The sequence below is a fragment of the Vulpes vulpes genome, chromosome 14 (genome assembly GCF_048418805.1).
Source record: "Vulpes vulpes isolate BD-2025 chromosome 14, VulVul3, whole genome shotgun sequence".
In the NCBI taxonomy this organism is placed as follows: domain Eukaryota; kingdom Metazoa; phylum Chordata; class Mammalia; order Carnivora; family Canidae; genus Vulpes; species Vulpes vulpes.
In genome coordinates, this window is record NC_132793.1 from 106,951,950 (window position 1) to 106,977,932 (window position 25,983).

Below are 25,983 nucleotides of genomic sequence, written 5' to 3' on the forward strand. Positions count from 1 at the left end.
AGGGAGAGAGAGAGGCAGAGACACAGGCAGAGGGAGAAGCAGGCTCCATGCACCGGGAGCCCGACGTGGGATTCGATCCCGGGTCTCCAGGATCGCGCCCTGGGCCAAAGGCAGGCGCCAAACCGCTGCACCACCCAGGGATCCCTATTTTTACCTTTTTGAGGACCCTCTACGCTGTTTTCCACAGTGGCTGCACCAGTTTGCATTCCCACCAACAGTGCACGGGTTCCTTTTTCTCCGCATCCTCACCTACACTTGTTTCTTGTGGTTTTGATTTTAGGCATTCTGATAGATGTAAGGTGATAGCTCATTGTGGTTTTGTAAATACCCCTTTCTGTATATTGAATTTTGAACCATGTGACTGTTCTACCTATTTAAAGTGACATTTCAATTCTAGTTGTCGCTTTATCATTTGATCCTCAGAACAATCTGCAAGAGAGGGCTAGACCCCACCCATCTGGCAGACGAGGTGACATGTGTGACTTGTTCAAGGTTACACAGCTCTTAGGGGACTCTGTCCAGGCAGTGAACTGGTGCCCGCCATCCCCGGTGGCTCTAAGGTACAACTCTCTGAGATCGTGGCATTGTGCTCCAGAGGAGGAGCCCCCATGGCCACTCCTGCTGGCCTCTGGCTGGGGCAGCACCAGCAAGTGCCTTCACTCTGACTGGCTGGTCTTATTGGTCGGTTTGAGAACCTGCCCTGTAGGCCTCAGCTCTGCAGGGGAAGAAATAAAAATAGCCAGGCAGAGAGGCCAGGGGCTGGGCTGTGGGTAGCAACGCGTGCCTTTCCCATGACTCGGGTTCTGTAGAGCAGAGTCCTCCCCTGAGTCCGTGCATGCCAGGCCCTGGGCTGGGTGCCCAGGAGGCAGAGCCGAGGCAGGCACAGCTGCCCCGCCTGCGGGAGCTCACAGCCTTGGCGGTGGGACATGTCCAGCATAGCATTGTGAGGTGGTGGTCCACGAGGGGCTAGCGTGCAGGGGACTGTGCAAGAGAGAGCTCTCACCCAGCCTGGGGCGGGGCAACAGGGAAGGGTTCCCAGAAATAGGTCACGTGGGAGTACATAGCCGTTAAGAAGAGGTGCAGAGAGTGTTCAGGCAGTGGGAACAGTATTTGCAAAGGCGGAGAGGTGTGACAAATAGGACCCATCGAGGGCAGCCCAGGTGGCTCAGCGGTTTAGTGCTGCCTTCAGCCCAGGGCGTGATTCTGGAGACCTGGGATCGAGTCCCACGTTGGGCTCCCTGCATGGAGCCTGCTTTTCCCTCTGCCTGTGTCTTTGCCTCTCTCTCTCTCTCTCTGTGTCTTTCATGAATAAACAAATAAAATCTTAAAAAAAAAATACAACCCATCGAGAAGTGTAAATGGCTGGGTGCATCTGGAGGGTGGAGTGTCTGCAGGGCAGGACGTGGGGTTGGGCTGGGGAAACAGGCGGCAGACCCCGTCACAGGAGAGGCCGACCGGGACTGTGGGGCAATCAAAGCCAAGACAGGTCCTAGAGTAGGGGGTGACATGTTGGATCAACATCTCAGAAACTGTGGATTCGGGAACTGGACCAGACAGACACACCAGGGCATGGATCCACCGTCTGGCCCCTGTGCTCCTGCACTGATGCTGTGGTGCAGGCCTCCTTTACCAACCTGCAGTCTCTAGCACCCACAGCTCTTCCCGAGTGCTCTCTCCGGCTGCCAGAATTACACTCCTCGTCTCTGCCCACGCCCACTGGAAGCCTGGGCCCCTATGGTGGGTGCTCCAAGTGCCCCTTATAGAGGAGGCGGAGCCTGGTGGGCACAGCTGCCCTGCTGGCAGACACTCAGAGCCTCAAGAGCTTCTAGAGGCTTCTGGCCTTCCTTGACTCTTGGCCCCCCCCTCCATCTTCTCAACCAGCAGATGAAATCCTTCTCCCACGGTGTCTCCCTGACCCACTCTTCTGTTTCCCTCTTCCAATTTTAAGGACTCACACGATTAGGTTAACAACCAGATAATCCAGGATAATCTCCCGATTGCAGAGTCCAGAATCTTCATCACCCCTGCCAAGTTCCTCTTGCAGATGCACAGATCCTGGGGACGAGGAGGTGGATATCTTTGGGAGCCATTATTCTGCCGACCTCACCTCCGTAATAAACCATTGGCACTGAACCTTTGCCCTAAGGCCTGTTTATGGTCAAACTAAGAACCCTAAATCTCAATCCTGATCCCTGAATCCATGGACCCCAGCTCCTGGTTGGTGTTGGTCCCCTTTCTCTGAGGGTCTTGGTAGCTCAGACTCAATAGACATTAGGTTTTGCTGACTTCACCCTGAATCACCTTTTCCAAGCCCCTGCCCCTGACCAAGATTCTACCCACTGCGACCTCAGACTTTCTCTTGAACCAGGACAATTGAGCCAAAAAAACAGGAAGGGAATGGAAGTGACATTCAGGGTGGAGATGGGGCATAGCTTTTGCTTCCACTGGAGCTGGGTTCAAATCTTTTCTCGGCAGCTTCCTTGCTCAGTGGCCTTGGGAGACTCACTGGTCCCCTCAGAGCCTCGGTGTGCTCACCTGACAGAGAGGGTGGGGGCCTCAAGGGACCACCAAGCAGTTCAGAGAGTGGATGGATGCGAACACCTGGTACACAGTAGGCTCTCAAGAAATAAGAGCTGTTGTCAGGGACCAGGTAGTTCTAGCTCTATTACCCTCTTCTTTCTAGAAAAAAATAACAAGGAATAAATGCTTTGCTACCTCTGTGAACTGACAACTGCTGCAGGGTAAAAGAGGTTTATTTGTTTATCTGTTTCCTAGCAAAGAACCAGCTGATTTCTCCAAGCCTGGTGCAGCTGACAATTGTCCTAGCCAGCATGGATGCCACCTGGAAGGTAGCTGAGGTTTTGGGGTTTCACAGGAGAGGGCTCTTCTCAAAACCAGCCACAGTTTCAGGTCCTGTACCAGCCACAGGGGTAATTAGGCCAGATGGTCTGGAGGCAGAAAGTCCAATGGTCCCTGTGATGCTATAAGTCAAGCCACAAATGGGGAGGGCATCTGATGGACACAGACGTGGTCATTTTAAGGGAATTTTCCCCCTTTAGGCAAGGTTTCTGTGGCCACGCATCCAACCTTCCCTCCATCTGATTGTGGAAATGAGTTAGGTGATGGGGGTATGTATGTATTTATTTATTTATTTTTGAGAGAGAGAGAGAGAGAGAGAGAGAGAGAATGAATGTGAGTGGGAGGGGCAGAGGGAGAAGGAGGGAGAAAATCCTAAGCAGGCTCCATACTCAGCATGGAGCCAGATGTGTGGCTCGAGTCCACAACCCTGAGATCATGACCTGAGCCAAAATCAAGAGTCAGGGGCACCTGGGTGGCTTTGTGGTTGAGCATCTGCCTTTGGCTCAGGTCATGATCCTGGGTTTGGGATAGAGTCCTGCATCAGGCTCCCTACAGGGAGCCTGCTTCTCCCTCTGCCTCTGTCTCTGCCTCTCTCGTGAATAAATAATTAAAATCTTTTTTTTTTTTTTAAATCAAGAGTCAGGTGCTCAGCTGAGTGAGCCACCCAGGTGTCCTTAGGTGATAGGTTCTGATGGCTTGGGTGTTAAATTAACACATCCCTGTGAATATAATGTTTGCTATTCCTTTTGATGGTGCCAGCTAGACAGAATGTGGGGTTTCCTAGCCTTTTTCCCCCCAAAAGATGTATGAAATAGGAGTTTCCACATAATTCCTACATGAGTTTTATTGTTGTGTTTTTTGGAAGATGAGTTGAACATCTACTTTGCAGGAACAACTGGGCACCTTCCGGCCAAATAGATGAACTGTAGATCCTTCTAGCATCTTTCTCCATCTTCCTCCCTAGGGCAACTGGAATTGGCAGGCAGTGGTGGGTTGTGAGGATGGCCCCCTGGGAATCCATGAACACACTTGCTCTCGACAGGTGGACGGGATAAGCCCAGGTGTGTGGCAGACCATGTGTCTGAGGGAGGCCAGTCTTCAGAGCCAGTGGCCTGAGTTCCTGTCACAGTTCTATCATGTTCTGGCTGTTCCACCTTGGGCAGGGTCTCTATTTCTCTCTGCTTCGGTGAAATGGGATCATAATGGCACCCACCTCATGGGACTATGAGTGTCTGATTCATAAATTCGCGTAAAGCCCACAGAATTGCCCATGGCACGCAGTGAGTGCCCAGCAAATGCCAGCATTTCCCTCCTGTTTAAAAAGGCCTCCGTAAAAAAAAAAAAAAAAAAAAAAAGGGATCCCTGGGTGGCGCAGCGGTTTGGCGCCTGCCTTTGGCCCGGGGCGCGATCCTGGAGATCTGGGATCGAATCCCACGTCAGGCTCCCGGTGCATGGAGCCTGCTTCTCCCTCTGCCTGTGTCTCTGCCTCTCTCTCTCACTGTGTTCCTATCATAAATAAATAAAAATTTAAAAATAAAATAAAATAAAATAAAAAGGCCTCCGTGACTCGTTAAGCAAATAGCAGGCAAACTAATTCACGTAAGCGTATGAGGACAGGAACACCATTTTTCAAATGAGGAATCAGGCCTAAAAAGAAATGAACCATCACAGCAGCATTATGATAGCCAAAAGGTGGAAGCAACCCAAGTGTCCCTCGATGGATGAGTGGACAAACTAAGTGTGGTGCATCCATGCAGCAGAATGTTACTCAGCCCTAAAAAGGAAGGACATTCTGATACTTGCTGCATCACGGATGAAGCTTGAAGACATTATGCTCAGTGCAATCAGCCAGTTGGGGAAAGACCGATTCTGTGTGATTTCACTTACACGAGGTTTCCAGAGGAGTCAAACTCCTAGAAACAGAAAGTAGAGTAGTGGCTGCCGAGGGCTGGGGATGGAGGTGGGGGAGGGCAGAATGAGGAGTGTTCACCGCGTTCAGTTTCAGTTTTGTAAGATAAAGATTATAGAGCTGGATGGTGGTAAAAGTTGCACAACATTATGGATGTATTTTGTATCACTGAGCTGTATACTTAGGAATGGCTAACATAGTATATTTTATGTTTTGTGTATTTTGCTACAGTAAAAAAAAATGACCCATGAAAGGAAGGACTCAGACCCAGCTTTCTCCCCAGCAGCTCCCCACCAGAAACCTCCTGGCTATGTCCCTGGGTAAAATTCAGAGGGAGATGGTGGCCTCCAGAAAGAGGGGAGACACAAGAGGCAACCTGGGAGAGATGAGAAATCAGTGGGCACAAAGTCAGGAGAATGGTGTGTCAGGTGACTTCTGCTGTGTGAGCTTGGGCTCACCGCTCACCTTCTCTGGGCTTTGTGTCTCCACTGCTACATGAGTTAGGTTGGGAGGACATCTGGGCCCTTCCAGCTCGAAGGTCTGGGAAGGGAGGAGATGGGATGCCCAGGTCTGTTCTTACAGCAACAAGTGCCCTCCCCCACCCTGGGATCCTTGCTGGGTGCTGGGAATGGTCTTCTTCCTTGAATACCTCCATGCACCAAGCTCTGTTCTGGGCCAGGTCCCAACATCTTAACAGAGAAGACAGGCAATAGACAAACAAACAGGAATAGATCCTGCCAAGAAGGTCAGACCATGGGTGGGGTAGGGTTCTTCAGGGGCAGGGCCCATAGAATTCCTGGTGGAGAGGAAGGCTATACTCTGGTCAAGGCCCAGAAAAGCACCCTGGAGGAGGTGGCATTTGGGCTAGGCCCTGAGCCTGGTTCCACAAGCCCTTGCTGAGCATCAACTTCCTGCTGGGTGGGAAACACTGGAGATAACGAGCACACAGGTCCAGTCCTGTGGGGACAACAGACAGGGCAGCAAAAGCATGGCAGTGCAGGTGCAGGACAGGAGATGGTGGCCGAGGTTGACAGCAGGGCACCTCACAGGCTATTTGCCTGGAAAAGAGGATCCATGAGCTAGACTTGGGAGGATGAGCAAGTTTATCAGAGCTGAGAAGTGCCCCAGGCATGGGGCATGTGAAGGCCTGAGGGCCCAAGGCAGAGGCTACTTGCACTGAGGTTTGCATGCTGGGTGACCCTGCCGAAGGTGACTCACTTCACTGACCTCAGGTTCCCCATTTGCACAAGGAACGGAAGTACTTTTGAGAATGAAGTGAGATGATGTAGGGACAGAGCAGATGCTCAATGGCATGGGTTTCCTCTCTTGCTCTTCCCCGTATTGCTGGGTCACAGCGTACCAAGTGCATGGGCTATGAAGGGCAAATTTGCTCTGTTCGGCTCCTGCCAAAGCTCCTTCACTTACATTAGCTGCCCACTGCTCTGAGTCTAGAATCATTTTCTGGGACCCCAGCATTGCCATGTGGAGCCCACCAGCCTCAACCTCCAAAATCTCCACCCATTAGAAGCACTATCCTGGGGGATCCCTGGGTGGCTCAGCAGTTTAGCATCTGCCTTCGGCCCAGGGCGTGATCCTAGAGTCCCGGGATCAAGTCCCACGTCAGGCTCCCTGCCTGGAGCCTGCTTCTCCCTCTGCCTGTGTCTCTGCCTCTCTCTCTCTGTGTGTCTGTCATGAATAAATACATAAAATCTTAAAAAAAAAAAAAAAGAAGAAGAAGAAGAAGAAGCACTATCCTGGATGTCATGCTTTTGAGGACCTTTTTTCTGGTGCCTCAAATGATGGCTAAGGATGAGTGGAGCTCCCGCTGGAGATGAGGGCTGGACCCAGATCCTCTCCAATTGCCTCCAGGGGGTGGAGAGATGCCGCTCAGCTGTGAAAGTCCCAAGCTCTAGAGAGGCAGTGCAGAAGGTGCCTCTGGTCAGGAGAGGCAGGGCATGTGGCATTCCTGCCACTAATTCTCCCGGCCTGAGCTGAAAGGGCCTTAGCTGGAAAGGAACTTATTTTTTTTTTAAGATGTATTTATTTATTTGGGGGGAGGGGCAGAGGGAAACCCAAGGAGACTCTGCACTCAGCACAGAGACCGATGCAGGGCTCCATCTCACGACCCTGAGATCAGGGTCCTGAGATCATGACCCAAGCTGATACCAGGAGTCAGAAGCTCAGCCAACCGTGCCACCAAGGCACCCCAGGAAAGGAACTTTGCCCAAGGCTATGCAAGTGCCAAGTGGCAGAGTCACCCAGTCCAACTTTTCCATATTAGCTCTGAGAAGCAAAGCCACTTGCCTCTGTGCCATGAGTTTACCCGATATACCTTCTCACTTAAAGTCACTTCTTTCTGGAAAATGCTAGCTTCCTCCAATGATACTTAAGCATTGTCATCAGACTGTGACTTAATTATGGCATGTAAACATAAATATAATATCCATTTTAATAAGTATCAATTATATTCATTTTCCCTGTAAATACTATAGCATCATGAGCTGTTAGTAACAAATTCTTAGGAATGACCCAAATAGCTATAAATCTTTGGCATCCTCTGATCTTTATTTATTTGTTCAACAAATCCTCATTTGGTTCCTACTGTGTGTGTGGCCCTGTTTTAGGAGCTGGGGATGCAGCAGTGCACACAGCAGAGAGAGCCCTTCCTGCCCTCCTGGAGCTTACAGTTAGAGCAGGGAGAGGGCCAGAGACAAACAAACATGCACGGAAGCATGGGATGTTTAGTGCTAGCAAGAAAAACCCAGGTAACACAGGGGGAGGAGAGGGGAGAGGGTTGTGCTATATTTGACCGTGGAAGATCACTAGGGATATAGTGGATTGAATGGTGGACCCAAAAGATATGTCCACCCAGAAGCTCGAAATGTGACTGTGTGTGGAAAAGGGTCTTTGCAGATGTAACTAAGTTATGGATCTTGAGATGAATTCATTCTGGATTATTCCAGGTGAGCTCTAAATCTGATGAATAGTGTCCTTATAAGAAGAGAAGACAGACAGCCAGAGAAGGCCACATGAAGGCCCCAGTGACCATGTAGGCAAAGAGATTGGAGTGATGTGGCTACAAGCCAAGGAAAGTCTGGAACCATCAGAAGCCGAAAGAGGGGATCCCTGGGTGGCTCGGTGGTTTGGCGCCTGCCTTTGGCCCAGGGCGCGATCCTGGAGTCCCAGGATTGAGTCCCCCGTCGGGCTCCCGCATGGAGTCTGCTTCTCCCTCTGCCTGTGTCTCTGCCTCTCTCTCTCTCTCTCTCTCTCTCTCTATCATGAATAAATAAAAAATTAAAAAAATCTTAAAAAAAAAAAGGAAGCTGAAAGAGACCAAGAATTCTCCCTTAGAGTCTTCAGAGGGAATGTGGTTCGCTGACACCTTGATTTTAGACTTCCTGCCTCTGCATCTGTGAGAGAATAAATTTCTGTTTTTTCAAGCCCCTGACTTTGTTATAGCAGCCCCAGGAAACTAGTACTCATAACTTCTGACCCACCTTGAACAGAGTGAGGAAGTAACTATGCAGGTATGTGGGGGAAAGAGCACTATGGGTGGAGGCAGATCAAATGCAAAGGCCCTGAGCAACCGGGAAGAATTGGGGAACAGCAAAAACCAACCTGGCTACTGCAGCGGGCTTGGAGGGGGGGGCTTCTGTGAGAGCAGGTCAGAAGGAGCCTGGTGCTAGGGCCTGGTGGGAAAAGGACTGGCCTCTACTAGAGGGTTTAGGGTAGTGGGGTGACATGACCTGATATGGTCCATAATCAGACTGCTCTAGTCACCAAGATGTGGATAGCCTAGGGAGGTGGGGGTGGAAACCCATGCTGCATGCCCCCCAAAGTCACATCAGATTCCAAAAGCATTGTCAAGCTCACATGCTTTCCGGAAGTTCTGGTGGGAAAACAGAAGGGGAAGTTATACACAGCACACGCCCAGTAAATGCTGCCCTCCTTCCTCTTTAGAACAACTCAGCTCCTTTTTTTTTTTTTTTTAAATTTAATTTGCATCCCAAATCCTCTTAATTTAACAAGCCAGGATCTGGGGCTACCTGGCTAGGTGGCCTCTGGTGCATTCCAACTTCTAGCCCTTCCGTCTCACATGGGATTGGATGTGACTGTGCAGGCTTCCTGAGGTCTTGCTGAAATTCCCGCATATGTCTTAGCCCTTGCATGGACCAAAGATTGAGACGGTGCCACAGCCCTTGGGAGAGTCCAGGGCCAACTGGTCGAAGGCCAGAATCTTGCCCCCAGTTTTGAGGATGTGGCTCTGGGACGGCCACCTACTCTCAGTGTGCACGCCTTCCATTTGGACAACTTTCAGACACACACATCATTGGTTATAGTCCCTACAACTACAGCCGTTTGTCCTCTTGGCCAGGAAGCTTCGTCTTCCCTGTCATGGGGAAAGGGCCAGAGGCCACCATTGGTGCGACTCATGAACACCCTCTTCAACACAACTTGGTTAAATGTGGAGTCAGTTTGTCTAGCCCAAAACCTGTAGAGCTTGACCAACAGTCTCAGTTAGGTGTCCTGGCTCTTGGGCTCCTTGCACCTAACCTTTCTGTCCTCCTAGTAGCCAGTGTCCGCTCCCATGATGGCTCTTCCTGCTCAGCCAGGTCTGGAAAGATCTCTCAGCTCCTTTTTGAATCCATTCACCATAGAAGCCACTGGTTCTTTCTCTAGGCAAAGTCTGTAATAGCCCAACAAAGCCTTCTGCAAGCCTCAGGAAATGATACCAGCCTTCCTGATGATCATCATCAACATTATCTCCTCTGGCTCAGATTTTGTGCCAGTGAACAAGCATGTTACATAGATTGCTTATCTCCCTCCAAACTCACGACAACCTAGGAGGTGGATACTATTATCCTCATATGCACTTTATGGATAAGGAAGTTAAGGCTCAGAACGGGGGAGGAATTTTGCTCAAAGGCTATGCCACTGACCAGCAGAGGAGTCAGTCCTCTGAATTCAGTTAAAGCAAATGTAACTTGGATTGGACTGAGGTGGTGAAGTATCAGTACGTATTCATGCAAGCATGACCTGGCAATGGTATCCACCTGCTGCCCTTTTTTTAAAAAAATATTTTATTTATTTATTTATTCATGAGAGACACACAGAGAGAGACAGAGGCAGAGGGAGAGGCAGGCTCCGTGCAGGAAGCCCGATGCGGGACTCAATCCCAGGACTCCGGGATCATGCCCTGGCCCAAAGGCAGGCGCTAAACCACTGAGCCACCCAGGGATCCCCACCTGCTACCCTTTTTATCCGGTCTCCGCAGTGGCCTTGAGAGTGACCAAGTGCAGCCAGGAGACTCAATAATGACCTACCTGGCATTAGGAATTTCCAGGCCCCTGGGGTAAATCTCAAAGTGATTGGGCCTCAGGCCCCCTGACTCCACCTGTGACTACCGCCCTCCCTGCCTCCTCCCCAGGGTGTGGTTTAGTAAATGCACTCTTTAGTCACCTGTTCCAGACTTGCAGGGTTGGAGGGCTCCTGGGATATCATCCCGTCCAGACCATACCAGCTGGTTCAGTATCTCCTACAGGATTTCAGCTCAGTGATTAGGCTATGTGCAAACACTCCACTGGTAAATTGCTCCTGAGAGCGTCCATCCCATCTCTGGGTACCTCTAGCTGCTGGAAGTGGAAAGAGCACTAGGAGAGATGACCTGGCTCATGACCTTGGACAAGTCACTTGCTTTCTGGGTCTCAGCGTCCTCACCTGTAAAATGGGAAATTGTAGGGTGGTGGGTGAAGTGGAAATAAAACAATACAAGTGACAAATGAAAGTTCTTTTTTTTTAAATATTTTATTTAGTCATAAGAGACACAGAGAGAGGCAGAGACATAGGCAGAGGGAATAGGAGGCTCCCTGCTGGGAGTCTGATGTGGGATTCGATCCCAGGGCTCTAGGATCATGACCTAAGCCGAAGGCAGACACTCAACCGACTGAGCCACCCAGGCACCCCATAGGTCAAAGTTCTTAGCACAGGTGCACATAGTAGGTCCTCAACTAGAGCATTCACTGCTAACAATACAAATATGTTTGACCTTCCTGGTAGGCAATTCCAGGTGTAGCAAGAGTTCTAAATGCTCATTCTCTGTGCAAGGCATATATATTAATACCTTTTGATGAGGAAACAAGTTCAGTGGCCACCCAAAGTCAGACAACTTTAGCCAGAGTCTGGCTCTTGATACTATATAAACTTTACATGGGTCTGAAGTCAAGGGCAGAGGGTCCCCACAGGGATCATCCTCTTGCTCTCTACTTCAGAGCTTCTGAGAGTGCACACAGCAGCTTTGCGAGGAATGAAGCAGGAGCCCCAGGCAGGGGCACAATTTGCTCGAGGTCACCCTGCAAGCAAGATTTAGAATCCCAACTCCTCCCCATTCATTGCTCCTCAGTCACACGCTAACTCCTGAATGATGGCCTTGCCTCGTGGACATTTTCCAACTAAGATCTGACCTGGCACTCATGAGACTTGAGACTCCAAACACCTCCAGAGCCAAGAGCTAGTCTTCCTCAGGCTCGAACTGACCAGAGCAAGAAGCACGTCCCGTGGGTTCAATCCAAACTTGCTGAGTAGGTACATGAATTGCCCCGTAGCATATTTGCCATAGATCCACATTTCCCATCTGCACTATGAATCAGTTCCAAAGTCCGTGCCATAGCCTCCAAGGCCTGGCCTGATTTGCACCCTGTTCACACTCCTACACACACACACACACACACACACACAGACCCCACCCCACCCCCCACTTCTCCAAAGTCATCTGTCATCTGCAATCCTTTAGCCGTGCCCAGACTGCTCTTGGTTTCTCAGTGCTCGATGACCTTTCCTGCCTCAAGACCTTTGTATGCACTACTCCTCCACCTGGAACTCTCCCCTGGGCCTCCCCTGCCCTCCTGACCATAAAGAACCTAGTTCTTCCCATTCTTTTTTTTTTTTTTTTTTTTAAGATCTATTTATTTGTGATAGAGAAAGAGAGAGGCAGAGACACAGGCAGAGGGAGAAGCAGGCTCCATGCTGGGAGCCCGACATGGGACTCGATTCCGGGACTCCAGAATTGCGCCCTGGGCCAAAGGCAGGCGCTAAACCGCTGAACCACCCAGGGATCCCCCCCATTCTTTAAGATAATCTGAATATCGCTTCTGCATCGAAGCCTTTTGCTGACTAAGCTCAAGCAGCTAGAGCTAAGTAGATAGTCCTGTTTGCTGCTTCTTGCAACTTTTATCACAGTTAGTAATGGTATACTTAAACATTTTATAGTTTAGATTGTGGGTTCCATGCAGCCATGCTGGCTTTATTTACCAGTGCCTACCAAGAGTCTGGCACAGGGCCTATCACGTGGCACTCAGAAGAGGTTTGGTGATTGCATAGATGGAAGAAGAGAAGGAAGGAGAACTGGATGTGGGGTTGAAGGCTTGGGGTCCTGATTGTAGCAGCAACTGAACCACAGACTTGTGAGGATTACTTTGGTTCTCTGAGTCTGAGTTTCCCAACTGGTAAGACAACACTAGCCCCTGGGGATGGTTAAGGGAGGTAGTGTGTGTAATAGGCAAGGCCAAGAACATAGCAGGTGTTAGGGGTTAAACTGTGTCCTCCCAGAAAAAAAATACATTGTCATCCTAAGTCCCAGCACCTCAGTGAACTTTTTGGGAAATAGGGTTTTCGCAGACCCTATTAATTAAGATGAGGTCATCCTAGAGTATGGTGGACCTCAATCCAATATGACTAGCATGCTTATAAGAGAGAAATGGGAGAGAGATGGCCTGTGCCAATGTTAGCAGAGACTGGAGTTATACATCGGCAAGTCATGGAATGCCGGGGATGGCCGCCAACGGTGGAGGTTGCAAGAGGCAAGGGAGAAGTCTCTAGAGGCTCCAGAAGGAGCATCCCCTGCTGACACCTTGATTTCAGACTTCCAGCTTCCACTGCTGTGAGTCAACACATTTCCGGTGTATAAGCCAGCTAGATTGGGGGACTTTTTACAGAAGCCCTAGGAAACGGATCCAGTAGATACTCAACAAACGTCAGGCTGGTGTGCCTGCCTTCTTTTTTGTGCTCTCAGATGGTTCTCTGTTTATGGATGTGTAGTCCCTAGGAGTCAGTGTGGTTCTCAAAGGCTCTGTGTCCAATTCACCGTGGTCCTCAACATGCAGCACAGAGCTAGCCCATGAGTGCTTGTGAAGTGTGACTAGAACACATTAGTGTTCTTGTAAGAGCTCCATGCACTCAGTGGTGGGAAGAAAAGGCCAGTTTCTTGTAGTCCTTGCCTGGCTGGGACCCACCCCATGTCATACACTGGGAAGCAAGGTACAAGAACTTGTCCAGACTAGCTGTGGGGGTAAATGGAGAGGATCTGGGGCCACCCCAGGTTTCCCAGTGGTGGGACCTGCTTCTCTGCATGGCATTCCCTCCCATTACTTCTCAGGCCCTTGTCTTGGTATGTCAGCTGGGGAGGCCTTTCTGATGGAGAAGACGGGATGACAGCCTTCCAGATCACCCACTCCAGGGTGGAACCTGGGTGGAACTTCCTCCCCTACAAAAGGCCTGGCTGCCGACAAGCTGCTGGTAGGTGATGTTCACAGTTTAATATCTTTTTTTAAAAATATTATATATTTATTTATTCATGAGAGAGAGGGAGAGACACAGGCAGAGGGAGAAGCAGGCTCCGTGCAGGGAGCCCAATGTAGGACTCGATCCTGGGACTCCAGGATCACGCCCTGGGCCTAAGGCAGGTGCCAAACCGCTGAGCCACCCAGGGATCTCCCACAGTTTAATATCTTGATTAAAAATCACCTCCAAGTGCTTTACATGCCAATCGCCCAGACACACAGTCCTCTTGGGCGTGGAAGAGCAAACCAGTGCAGAGGAAGCCTCATGAATTGCTTCCTGTTGTCCATAAGGACAAGCGATCAGGGAGGAAGCGGGGAGATTGGGAGCAAGGTGTGGTCAATATCCTGCCTTGGGCTCTTGTAGCTAAACTTTGGCCTTGCTTCCCACTTGGACTTGCAAGGTGGGAGGTTTCCCTAAACGTCAGAACGGGCTTCATATCCTGGGTGACTAAATCCAGAGATTACTGTTTGCTACTCGAGGGTGCTCTGGTTGTTTCTATTTTAGAGATATTGAAGCCAGCTCCGAGAGAGGAAGTAATTTGTCCAAGGTTGCACAGCTGCTGGACTTGCACCCAGCCCAACTGCAAGTTCAGGTTCAATAGGGCAGTGCATGCAGACTCTAGCTCAGCAGTGGGGAGAGGGCAAAGCTATAATATGGGACTGGGCGAGGGGGTATGGATTATATGGGGAAGGCCACGAGGTAGCTGTGGACAGTAGAGACCTCACCAGCAAGGTGAACACGTGCAGGAGGTGGATCTGGGGCCTAGGAAAAAGGTCAGAGTGAGGAGAGTGAGTTCAGGCTGCAGAGTGGATAGAAGCACCCAGGAGTATGCTGAGTGGCAGGGGTGAAGCAGTGGAGTGACAAGGGGTGGAGGAAGAGGGAACCAGAGAAGGGTTTAGGAGCAGGGCAGTAGCCAAGCCAAGCCAAGCCAACAAAAGGCTGGTGCTTGTTGCATGTTTGCTGTGTACCAGAGACACATCTGATCCCCTATGAGGATTTACTTATTCCCTCACTACAGCTCTCTGAGGTAGATAGTGTTATATTATGCCCATTTTACAGACAAAGAAACCAAGAGGTAAAAGAGCTTACCTATGTCAGTAAGCTAAGTGGTAAAGCCTGGGTTCAGCCCAGTGGTCCAGCCTGGGTGCTTAGCCAACCCGCCACCCTACCTGTATGTAGACTGGATGGTGGCTGGTGACCTTGTTGACTTTTCTTTGATTTGGGGTGAGAGGCAAGAGTGAGGATAATGTGATAAGCTCTTGAAACAAGCTTGAGAAAAGATAACGAGACTGGGCATTTACACGGCATCTTTGAGTCTACAGAGGACACCATACCTCTAATTTTGTTTGGCTCTTAACATAACTGACAGAGGAGCAGGACAGGGCCATCATCCCTCCATCATTTCATATACTAGGAAATGGAAGCCCTGTGAAGGTCAGTGAGTTCCTCAAGGTCATACTGTGAGGCTGTGTCAGAGGCTTGACCTCAACTCTTTATTTAAAAAAATTTTTTTTGAGTTTTATTTATTTAACCAATCTCTACACCCAACACAGGGCTTGAACTCACAATTCTGAGATCAAGAGTCACACACTCCTCCAACTGAGCTGGCCAGGTGCTCCTTGACCTCTTCAGACGCTGGAATGGGATTGGCCACCCCTGAAGGGAATGCAGGGCCGCTGAGAGGAGAGAGAGGCGTCAGGAGGGGCTGAGGGCCTGGGGAAATTAAGAGAATAGGCCAAGAAGGAGGGTGTTCATTGATGGCCTTGACCGAGCTTCTGAGCTGAGGTGACCAGTTAGAGTCCTCAATGAGGGGAGGCACTGGGGAGGTTCTCTGTTTGGGGTTCTTATCTGGGCATCCTTCTTTTAAATCTGGACTCAGGCAGGACTTTAATGGAAACATGTTGCATAGTAGCAAGAAGAGGGCTACAATCAAATCAGGGTGCTTGCCACTTAGTAGCAGCGTGGCCTGGGGCAAGCCACCTAACCTGCCACTTAAGTCACAGTGTGGCCAGGGGCAAGCCACCTAACCTGCCATTTAAGTCACAGCGTGGCCAGGGGCAAGCCACCTAACCTGCCACTTAAGTAGCAGCCTGTCCAGGGGTAAGCCACTAACCTGTCCAGAGTCCTCCAAGTCTCTAACTGCAAATGGCAATCACCTCCCCCTGCCGACTGACCATCTACCGGCTATCCTCGGGGTAGGAACAATGTGCGTAGAGCACCTGGCCCGCAGATGGGGTCAGTAAACAGGGGCAGGTATCGTGGGTGTTGGGTGACAGCTGAGATTTGTACATTTTCTTTTATTTTTAACAACAGACTTTTTGAGGGGCACCTGGGTGTCTCAGCCAGTTCAGGGTCTGCTTTCTGCTCAGGTCATGGTCTCAGGGTCATGGGATTGAGCCCCACATCAGGCTCCCTCTCTCCTCCTCCCTCTGATCCTTTCCCTTGCTCCTACTCTCGTGCTCACTCTCTCTTTCAAATGAATAAATAAAAAATCTTTTTTTAAAAAAAGTAAAATAAAATTAGACTTTTAAAAAGCAATTTTAAGTTCACAGCAAAACTGAGGAGAAAGTACAGAGATTTCCTGTATACCTCCTGCCCCCCCCCCCCCCATAGCCTCCCTCTTTTATCAGAGTTGGCTTCATTGAAATTTTGTTTCCAAAGTTCAGAGGAAAAAAACAAAGTGGGAGGATGCTTTTGAAATCTTCCTGCCTAAATCCCTTGCTGTGCAGAAGGGGAAACTGAGCTCCAGAGAGGGAGGTTATGAGCAAAGCCAAGGTCAGAGAGCTGAGGAAGCCTGGCTCCTGCTTTCTGCCAGCCTGTGCTGTGCAGCATCACAAAGCATCCTGGACCCATGGATGTGGTTACAAAACCACTGCCCCAGCTGGCATCAGCCTGAATCCTTGCTGGCATCCAGAACATTTGGGCCAGAGGCACTAGGAGTTGTCATATGCTCCCTCTCACCACCTCACCCTCATGCAAGGGGTCAAAGAGCCGCAGCAGATGGTCCTGGGGCTGGAGACCTGAAATCAATGATCGGAGCATACACCAAGTGGGACTCCTCTGCTTCCACACCAGTTGTGCCTTCACACCAGAGTCCTCTGGCCTCCTTTGGTTCCCAGCAGATCATAGCCCTCAGGAGCTGAGGAGGAACTACTGTTATTCTGGGTTGAACTCTGCTGATCACCACTCAGGAGCTTTAAAGGTCAGGGGCAGGGTGGTACTCTAAAGAGTGAAGGGTTCGTGTTTGAGACACTGTTTCCAATTGCTCATGTGAGCAAGCAGGGTTGTTTTCTCTCCTTGTAGCCAAACGGACTACATTACAGATGGCCTTTGCCCACAAATCGGCAGGTCTCATGAGGGGTTGGTGAACGCCATGGACAAGATGACAGCTCTCCTGGGATGCATGCAGGTCTTGGTTTGGGGGGAAGCTGAGTTTAATGACTAAACAAACATACAACCAAGATAATTTCATCTGCTGATAAGAATGATGAGTAAAAAACCAAGACAGGGGGTTGCCTCATGACTGGGAAAGTGGGCCATTCTAGATTGGGGATCAGGGAAGGTGTCTCTGAACATATGACATTATAGCTGAGCCCAGAACAAGAAGGAGCCAGCTATGCAAAAATATGGGAAGAGGGGATTCAGCAAGTGCAAAGGCCCTGAGGTTGGAGTTAGCCAAACCTTCCAGGATTTATCGAAATAATCTGAAGGCTAGGGAGCTGTTTTGATAAGGAAACAAAGTAACCAAGATACTTTCATTCTCTAATCTGTAATCTTCCCCTACCACCTCTAAACACTACTAATCCTAGTTAATTCCTGCTCAGTTTAAATACTTTGTCCCCTAAGAAGCCTTCTGAAAAAAAAAAAATAAAAAAAAAAATAAAAAAAAAAGAAGCCTTCTGATTTCACTACTTTATGGTTTAGAAAATCCGGCCTATGGCAAAAATGAGAAAAATAAGGTCAGTAAACTCCATGTGTGTGTTTGTGTGTGTACAGCTATGACATTGCCAGCTGTGTTTGTCTCTGAGAATATCTGACATAACATTGTTACTATTTTTATTTTTCACTGTTCATAAATTCTTTCACAAAATGATGAGTGTAGATGACAGCTAGGTTACCAATGTAACATGTTGATTAGTCCACAGATCCCTCCTATTGGGAGGGAGATTTCACTGGTTTGTGAAGTCCAGGTTTGGAAGCCCTTGGCAGCTAGACTCCCAAGTTTCCTTTTCGGGCCTCTCCTTTGTTCCAGACCACCCTGGCTTTCCCACACCCTCTTGTCCTCTCCCTCCCTTCTTAGACTGAGCTCCAAGAAGGCAGGCCCCACCTCTGCCTGGCATGGAGTCAAACCCAGCACAGGTGCTCAGAAGGTGTTGATTGAACCATCCCACTGTGATTTGTGAGGAGGTACATTCAACCCAGATGAACCTCAGAATACAAAATTGCGAGCCAGCTCATGAGAAAGAGCTGCGCAAGGGAAGACCCCAGACTTCAGAGCCAGAGTCTGGATTCAAATCCTGCCTCCTGGCTTCAACTCTCCTCACCCCCAGCGGCACCGCTTAGGAAAAATCACTTTCCCTGAGCCTCGCTCCCTCACCTGTGATACGGGGATGATAATATCCAGGATTCTTTTGAAGAGCAAAAGACATGTTTGCAGAAAACCACTTTGTAGGTGGTATGTAAATGATAGTTCCCCATGGTCGTCCCTCCAGCACCGGGCACAGTGCCCAGCTGGCCCCTTCCCAGTCTGTACTTCTGCTTCTGCCAGGAGCCTGCGAGCCGGGTGCCTCGCAAGTTCTGAACAGAAAAGCTCAGTGCCTGGCACCTGGTGGGTGCTCAATAAGTAAATCAACGGAACGATAACCCTGGGCAGGTCACTCCCCCTGTGGACGGGTTTCCTCTTTGGAGCAGGTTTCATCGTCTCTGGTGCCTATCGTACTTAATTATTTGCTTTTTAAGGACAGGACTAGGAATCACATCTAAGGAAGGTGGGTGTGAAGAGAGACGTTGATTAAAAGGTTGGTGCACATTTTTGGTTCCCACTTTCGAATGTTCCAGAATTTATTTTTGCCTCCTTAATAAAAAGAGCCGTGTCACATCTCTTTAGCTTGTCTTCTGGGTTTCTTTAAAAAAAAAAAAAAAAAAAAAATTAAAGTCTTTATTTTAAACCGCCCACTCCAGCCATCCCAGGACGCGGTTAGGAGGGGGCGCAGACAGGTGGAGCCAGCGCCCGGAAAGGCGGGGGCTGCCCGGGGCCGCGGGGGGGCGGGGAGGGGGGGGAGGGGGCGGCGCAGGGCGAGCCGCGCGGCCTCGGCGGGGTCTGGGGTCGCGGGGCTCCGGCCTCGGGGCGGCCCCCTCCCACGGCCGCACGTGGCGGGGGGCGCAGTCGCGGGCAGCCCTGCCCCCAGCCCAGCCCCAGCCCCAGCCCCCAGCCCCGCGCGGGCAGCCGGCGCGCGCGCCCCGCCCGGGGACCCGCCAGGGCCAGGGCCGGGGCCGGGGCCGGGGCCGCCCGCCGGTGCGCTCGCCGGTCCGCCCACGGGGCCCCCGGCCGGGGGGGCGGGGCGCGGCCGGGCGGGCGGGCGGGGCGGGGCGGGGCGGCGCGGCCGGCGCTGATGTAATCCGGCGGCTGGGCGGAAGGATCTGGAGCGCGCCGGGCTGGCGGGGCGCTGAGGCCAGTTGCCGGGTAACGGAGCGGAGCGGCCGCGCCGCCTCCCGCCCTCCGCCGAGTGGCGCCCGAGCCGCCGCCGCTTTACGTAAGGCGCAGGCCAGGGCCGCCGGCGCTCGGCAGCCGCTCAGCCTCGCCGCGACAGGAGGCGCCCCCGCCGGCCGCCGCCGCGCGCACGGCCGCTCGGCAGGTACCGCGGGCGGGGGCGGGGCGGGGCGGGGGCGCGGGCGGCCGGGGGGCGCGGGGCCGGCCTGGGGCGGCGGGGCCCGGCTGCCCCGACGGCCCGCAAGCTCCGCGGGAACCCGGCCGGGCCCGGAGCGCCCCGCACGGCGGCCCGCGGCGCCCCCGCCCCGGCGCCCCGGCTCCCCGGCTCCCCGGGCCCCCCGCGCCCCGCGCCGGGCGCTCCGGGCTCCGCGCGCGGGGGCCGCACGATGAGTCCGCACAATGGGCCGGTGCGGCGGCAGTGGGAGCGGCTGGCGGCGGGGCGGCGGGGCGAGGCGGGGCGGGGCGCGGACCGGGCCGGGGCCGGGGCGGGGGCGGCGGCGGCGGGCGGGCGGGCGGCGGGGCTCCCCGGGGGCCGGCGGGTGGGCGCTCGCCGCGCTGCCCCGGCCCGCGCGTGCCTCGGCCCCTCCCCTCCAGCATTGTCCTCTGGGGGCCCGGGCGGGGAGACCGCCGCGGGGGAGGGGCCGCGGGGGCGGGGCGGGCGCTGACTGACGGGCGCGCGGGCCTGTGGCGCGGGGTCCGCGGAGGGGACGGCCGCGGGCGGGACGGCGGGGCCCGGGGGCGCGCGGCTCCCCCTGCCCGGCTCCCCCTTGCCCTCCCAGCTCCCCCCTGCCCGGCACCCCCCTGCCCTCCCAGCTCCCCCCTGCCCGGCTCCCCCCTGCCCTCCCAGCTCCCCCCTGCCCTCCCAGCTCCCCCCTGCCCGGCTCCCCCCTGCCCTCCCAGCTCCCCCCTGCCCGGCTCCCCCCTGCCCTCCCAGCTCCCCCCTGCCCGGCTCCCCCCTGCCCTCCCAGCTCCCCCCTGCCCGGCTCCCCCCTGCCCTCCCAGCTCCCCCCTGCCCTCCCGGCTCCCCCCTGCCCTCCCGGCTCCCTCCTGCCCTCCCGGCTCCCCCTTGCCCTCCCGGCTCCCCCCTGCCCTCCCGGCTCCCCCCTGCCCTCCCGGCTCCCCCCTGCCCTCCCGGCTCCCACCTGCCCTCCTAGCTCCCCCCTGCCCTCCCAGCTCCCCCCTGCCCGGCTCCCCCTTGCCCTCCCAGCTCCCCCCTACCCGGCTCCCCGCTGCCCTCCCAGCCCCCCCTACCCGGCTCCCCCCTGCCCTCCCGGCTCCCCCCTGCCCTCCCGGCTCCCTCCTGCCCTCCCGGCTCCCCCTTGCCCTCCCGGCTCCCCCCTGCCCTCCCGGCTCCCCCCTGCCCTCCCGGCTCCCTCCTGCCCTCCCGGCTCCCCCCTGCCCTCCCGGCTCCCCCCTGCCCTCCCAGCTCCCCCCCTGCCCGGCTCCCCCTTGCCCTCCCAGCTCCCCCCTGCCCGGCTCCCCCCTGCCCTCCCAGCTCCCCCCTGCCCGGCTCCCCCTTGCCCTCCCAGCTCCCCCCTACCCGGCTCCCCGCTGCCCTCCCAGCCCCCCCTACCCGGCTCCCCCCTGCCCTCCTAGCTCCCCCCTGCCCTCCCAGCTCCCCCCTGCCCTCCCAGCTCCCCCCTACCCGGCTTCCGCCTGCCCTCCCAGCTCCCCCCTGCCCGGCTCCCTGCGTCCCCCGGCCGGGTCCGCGGACTTGGCGCGTGCGAAACGCCGCCTGACGCCCGCGGGTGTCGCGTGCCGCGGGGCAGTGCGCAGGTGACCTGGCGTGCCCGGCTCGGGTGGCTGATCCCCGGTCATGCTAGGACCCAGCGTTGATTTGTCTTTTCACCGCCTTTTCGTTTGGGGCCTCCCTGGGCTAGGTGTAGAGAGTTAACCCTAGGAGAGGGTAGAGGCGATGGAGCGGGGAGGGGACGTGCGGCTCCTTGCAATGATTTCATTCTGGTTTCTGCTAATCATGACCTGGGTTGGATACTTGGATTCATTGTCCCAAGTTTCTAAGATAGGTTTTACATCTTTGGGCCTTTGCTTGTTTAAGAAAAAGAAAAAAAAACAAAACAAAACCAAAAAATCAAAACCAAAACCCGGTGGTAGAAGATGGGTGAAGGGGGGGTGGGGGCAGGCAATTTTGATAAGAGGTGATGCTGTGGATAAAACTGTTCCATCAGATCCCCAAACTAGAATTCTTCTGTGCATTGTAAGACCCCTGCCAGAACTCCTTGACCATTTTGTAGACTATGCGCTTAAAGCGGGGGCGAAATCTACCAGTCTGCATCCTGAAGGTCAAATATTCTGTCATTGGTTGTTTCGGATTGATCCATTCTTAAATGGGTCTCAGGATGTTTTTTATGCCATTTCTTTGTGACAAAGACCATTTCTAAAATTGTGCCTTTGCATACCTTTAGGTCAGCTCCTTGCAGTCATTTACTTACTGTATATACTAGATTCAATTGCTGTACTTGTTAAATAATGAATGTTAAATTTTTTAAAAAGTCATTTACTGCTGCAGTTTGGGCACGTGTCAGTTTTCATGTTTGTCATTTTGGCCCCTGGAATATTGAATGGAGGAGGGGAGACTACTACCCTTAAGTATTTAATTCCATTTAAATGGAATTAGAGGGTTTTTTGTTTTTTAAAGAAAAGTATGCCTTTAACATGGCATAAACATGAAGCAAATCTGTAATGATTTTAATAGTAATTAGCTTGTTTGTTATACAAGTTGGAAACATTTAGGGAAATTACATGGATTTTTAGTAGTTCTCTAATGGTATTATAGACCACTCTATAGGGTGGTAAAAGTAACATTTTTCAAAGGCAGTAGGATTTTTTTTTTTATTTTGCATTGTGTGTCTGGCTTTTCTCCCTGTTTTAGCAGCATTTGACTTGGAGCAATTAATGGTCTCTGAGTCAGTTTTCTGGTCTGTAAGATGGAAGAAATGATGACACTGCCCCACGGGGCAGTTGGTATGATCAGGTGAGGGGAGATGTGAAATAATTCTGTCAACAGTCCCCTTCTTTTACTAGTTTGCGAAGCCGCAGACTCCTCTCTTAGCTGATGCTCTCTCTTTAGACTTCTCCCCACCTTCCTGTACACACTTTTGCCTGGCTGCCAGAGTCCTCTGTCCTAAACACAGATCACATCTTGCCAGTCTCTGGCTCAGAAAGCTAAGATTGCCTGTTGTTTGGAGCCTAGATTCAAGGCCCCTTAGCCTGGGCCGAGTCATCTCTGAACTTTATGTGTCCTGTCACCTTTCTACACTGTCCCACAGAATGGGACTACACTCAGTTCTCAAAATGTGCCTGGCTACTTCCTTCTTTGCTTATGTCCTTTTTTCTGATTGCAGTGCTCTCCTGCCCTCTCCGGTTTTTTAAGAGTCCACACCCAATTTTATGTCCTCTGCAGCCCTTCAGAAACCCTGTCAATGTGAGTTATTCATTGCTGCAGTCAGAACCCTCTGTTTTGCTTTCATGATTGCCTGTATCTCCTTGCACGTTGTATGTGAAACTCTGGCTGTGGTGGCCATGCCATTATTTTACTCCTAACACCTTGGTCAGGGGCTTAAACATTAAAGTATTCAAGTGTTTGCTAAATAAAGTCGAAGTCTGTCATCTGCATTATGTAGTATGTTTTCATAAAGTATTTCAATAGTACCAACCACAATGGTCGATGTGCAGTCTTACTACCTTTAGGATAGTTAATACTTAGAATATTTCTTTTCGATTATGTTTGATCTCTTGCATAATACTAGGTGGTATTTTTATACAAAGTAGAAACGGCCACCTCTGTCGTCTGTGTCTAAACTCCTAGGGTCCTTGAGCCTGCACTGCAAACTGAGAAGTCTGTACACCCCTCTCTTGGGTAGAGTGATGCAGAGCCCAAGTTTTAAAATATTTCCTACCTTTCAAATAAAATTGCCCTCCCAGCAGATTAAAGTTTGTTTTTTCCTGAGCGTTTTTTGTTCAAACCTTTTTTTTTTTTTTTTTTTTTTTAAGATTTGTTATACATGTAAAAAGTAACTTGCTTTTGGGGAGGCTTATTTAAAGAACATTAGGCCTGGATTTGCACGATTTAGGTTGGTGTTTTGGCTCATCTCTCACCCCCTGTCACTGGGGGCAAGTTGGTTAGATCTTTCTTGGACTCCGTGTCTTTATTCTGTGAAATGAGAACAGTCTTGTCTGTGCTATTTTTGCTTTGCAGCGTCACTTAAAGTGGCTATACTTTGTGTGTGGCCTGTCCTCGTTCGGGTATAAGCTGACATGATGGCTTCACCGCACATTTGTCCTCCTCGTAACTGAGGCTGGAAACTTTTTGAGTCTTCCTTTTACCAGGTCTGCCTCCACGTCTCTTTTCCATCACTTTTCTCTTAGCACATCCCCTAGCCTGTCCTTCCTGTCCTCCCATAGATTATTACTGTAGGCCTGCCAATGGCCTTCCTTTTTCTAGTTTCTCTGGTCCTCCTGTGGTCTGTTACCAGAATTGCTCAGGGGGTAGGTCAGAGCCCATCCCCCCCCCCCAGGATGCACTGTCCCATCCCCCGCCCTGCCCCCAACCAGGCTGTTCTACCCCTGTAGGATGCACTGCTCTCCCCAGGATGCACTGTCCCCCCACCTCCACCCCAGGATGTACTGCCTCCCCCCATGCACTGTGTGGAGGTTCTTGACATTCCCCCCCCCCCCCCAATTCGGCCACACCTGAAAGTTATGGCCTAGTTCTATTGGGAGGCTTACTCCTACAAGGATTTTCACCTTGGAGACCCTACCACCAGTTGGGAATTAGTGATAAAGCAATCCCTTTAAGACTGATGCCGCCTGGCCTCGTTCAGCTTTCAGCCTCATTTCTCCTGCACCTCTCTTGTCACCTCGAATTTCAATACCAGACCTCTGGCGGCTATCATGCTTGTTTGTCCAGTTCCTTTACTTTGGAATGTCCTCTGAGTCTTGCTCTTCCTAGCAAAGTTCTTAATTCTGGAGGCTTGGCTTCAAGGCTTCTGCTTCTATGAGAGAAGCTTCTCCTGATTTTCAGAATTAACTCTTCCATCATTCTTCTCCCACACAGTGCTTGACTGATGCTTCCACTCAGTTATTTCTCCTTGTGACATTTTATTTAGTTCAGTCTTTACGTGGTGGTCTTTCCTGGATTTTAAACTCCTTGAGGGAAGAGAGAGAAACCTTATCCATTGCTGTTTCCTTCTAGTGTGCAGTGTGATTTCATACAGCACTTACTCATTAAATGCTTGACTGAATTCAGTCATTCTGCAGCCTCTGATTTCAGTGGAGGGGGAGCAGGGTTGGAATGGCTCTGAGAGCTTTGTGCTCCCCCAGGATACAGAACAGGGCCCAGCACATAGCAAGTGCACAGTAAGTAGCAGCTGTTAACCATTATTTTGAGCAGGTGTAGAGAATACTAGTGGTTGTATAAGATGATAGATTGTATATGCTGGTTTACTGTAACAGTGTTCACAAATTGTGTCTGGGGCACCCATATAAGTGTGTATAAGTGGGGATCCCTGGGTGGCTCAGTGGTTTAGCGCCACTTTCGGCCCAGGGCATGATCCTGGAGTCCCGGGATCAAGTCCCACGTCAGGCTTCCTGCATGGGGCCTGCTTCTCCTAATGCCTGTGTCTCTGCCTCTCTCTCTCTCTCTCTCTCTCTCTCTGTGACTATCATAAATAAATAAAAATTAAAGAAAAAAAACTTTAAAAAGAAAAAGTCCTCTGGGTTTTCCACCTGCAGCCCTGTTCTTTCATTGATTTACTAACAAGTGGAAAAGTGAGTATTTGGTTGGAGAGTGTTCTTGCACTGCACGAAGCAGATTCGCGACAGTGGTCCTAAAGTATTCTGAAGACAGGTAGACCTGTCTGTAGGTGAGCCAGGTTTTTTGCACATGGCTTAAGAAAGTCAGTGTAAAATGGGAATTGTTCTTTTCATCGTATGCTATTTTTCAGTAAAGCAAATGTTTTCATTTTAATCTTTTGTAATTATTAAATGATAGAATTTCTATTTAGAATATTTGGAGTGACTGTTGAAAAAAATTTATTTTAATAAAGATTTATTTATTTGAGAGAGAGCATGGGGTGGGGAGAGAAGCAGACTCCCCACTGAGCAGAGAGCAGGACTCCTCTAGATCTCAGAACCAGAGATGAAGGCAGACAGTTAACCGACTGAGCCCTGTGACTGTTGAAATTCTAATTTTGGTATTTTCTCCAAACCATTTCTGATCACTAGGCTTTCTCATAGCTTTTTGTCTCTTCCTTTTGTCATCATTCTTATTACCCCCCCTGGCTGGCGAAGGGGAAACTAGGTGAGGAAAACCAGCTATAATTTTGAAACATTTAATTGTTTAGTTACTATTTTTAAGTTTATATGTATTACTGATTGAAAGATGTATCCAGAAACTTTAAAAAGTGGAATCTGTTGGTTCTAACATAATATGGAATTCCCTATTTTCAGCAACATAGGTGAATGTATTGATTGCTATTTAATTTACATTGACTGTACTTAGGATTATGAGCTTTTTTGAAAGACATCATTGAAAATCTATATATTCTTAATCTTTCTTAAAACGTGCCTCACAGAATTGGGGATGATAGGGCTATCCCAGCAGATGAACTAGTATCTACATTCAAAATAAACGCAATGAGATGGTTAGTTTAATAATTGCAATATGCTTGAGAATGTGCTTTGTGTGTTTCTAGCTAGAGTGGTAAAGAAATGGTAGTTCTGTGAATACGGGCACTGTGTGTGCGCGTGTGTGTTTGCGTGTTTGCGTTTGCTTCTCTAGTGATGGGAAGCGAGCTGGGCACTGTCAGCAGTCCTCAGGGTACCTGGCACAGGGCAGTGTTGCTCAGTACATATTGAAATAAGTCTGTCA

The 25,983-nt window shown here is 51.3% G+C and overlaps 1 protein-coding gene and 1 pseudogene across 26 annotated transcripts in view; one reads left to right on the forward strand and one right to left on the reverse strand.

Annotated features, from left to right (window-relative positions):
• Positions 1-8,846: 8,846 nt before the first annotated feature.
• Positions 8,847-9,358, reverse strand: LOC112923307 (large ribosomal subunit protein eL18 pseudogene; annotated as a pseudogene).
• Positions 9,359-19,000: 9,642 nt separating this feature from the next.
• The window catches only part of KIAA0232 (KIAA0232 ortholog), an 89,499-nt gene continuing 82,516 nt past the window's right edge, over positions 19,001-25,983 (forward strand). For 5 of the 26 annotated variants that reach the window (XM_072737530.1, XM_072737543.1, XM_072737525.1 and 2 more), the window contains exon 1: positions 19,068-19,239. The gene's annotated coding sequence lies outside the window, so the exon portion shown is untranslated. Of the gene's footprint in view, positions 19,240-25,983 lie in introns of all 26 variants that reach the window. The other 21 variants (XM_072737523.1, XM_072737529.1, XM_072737542.1 and 18 more) reach the window with 11 other exon arrangements.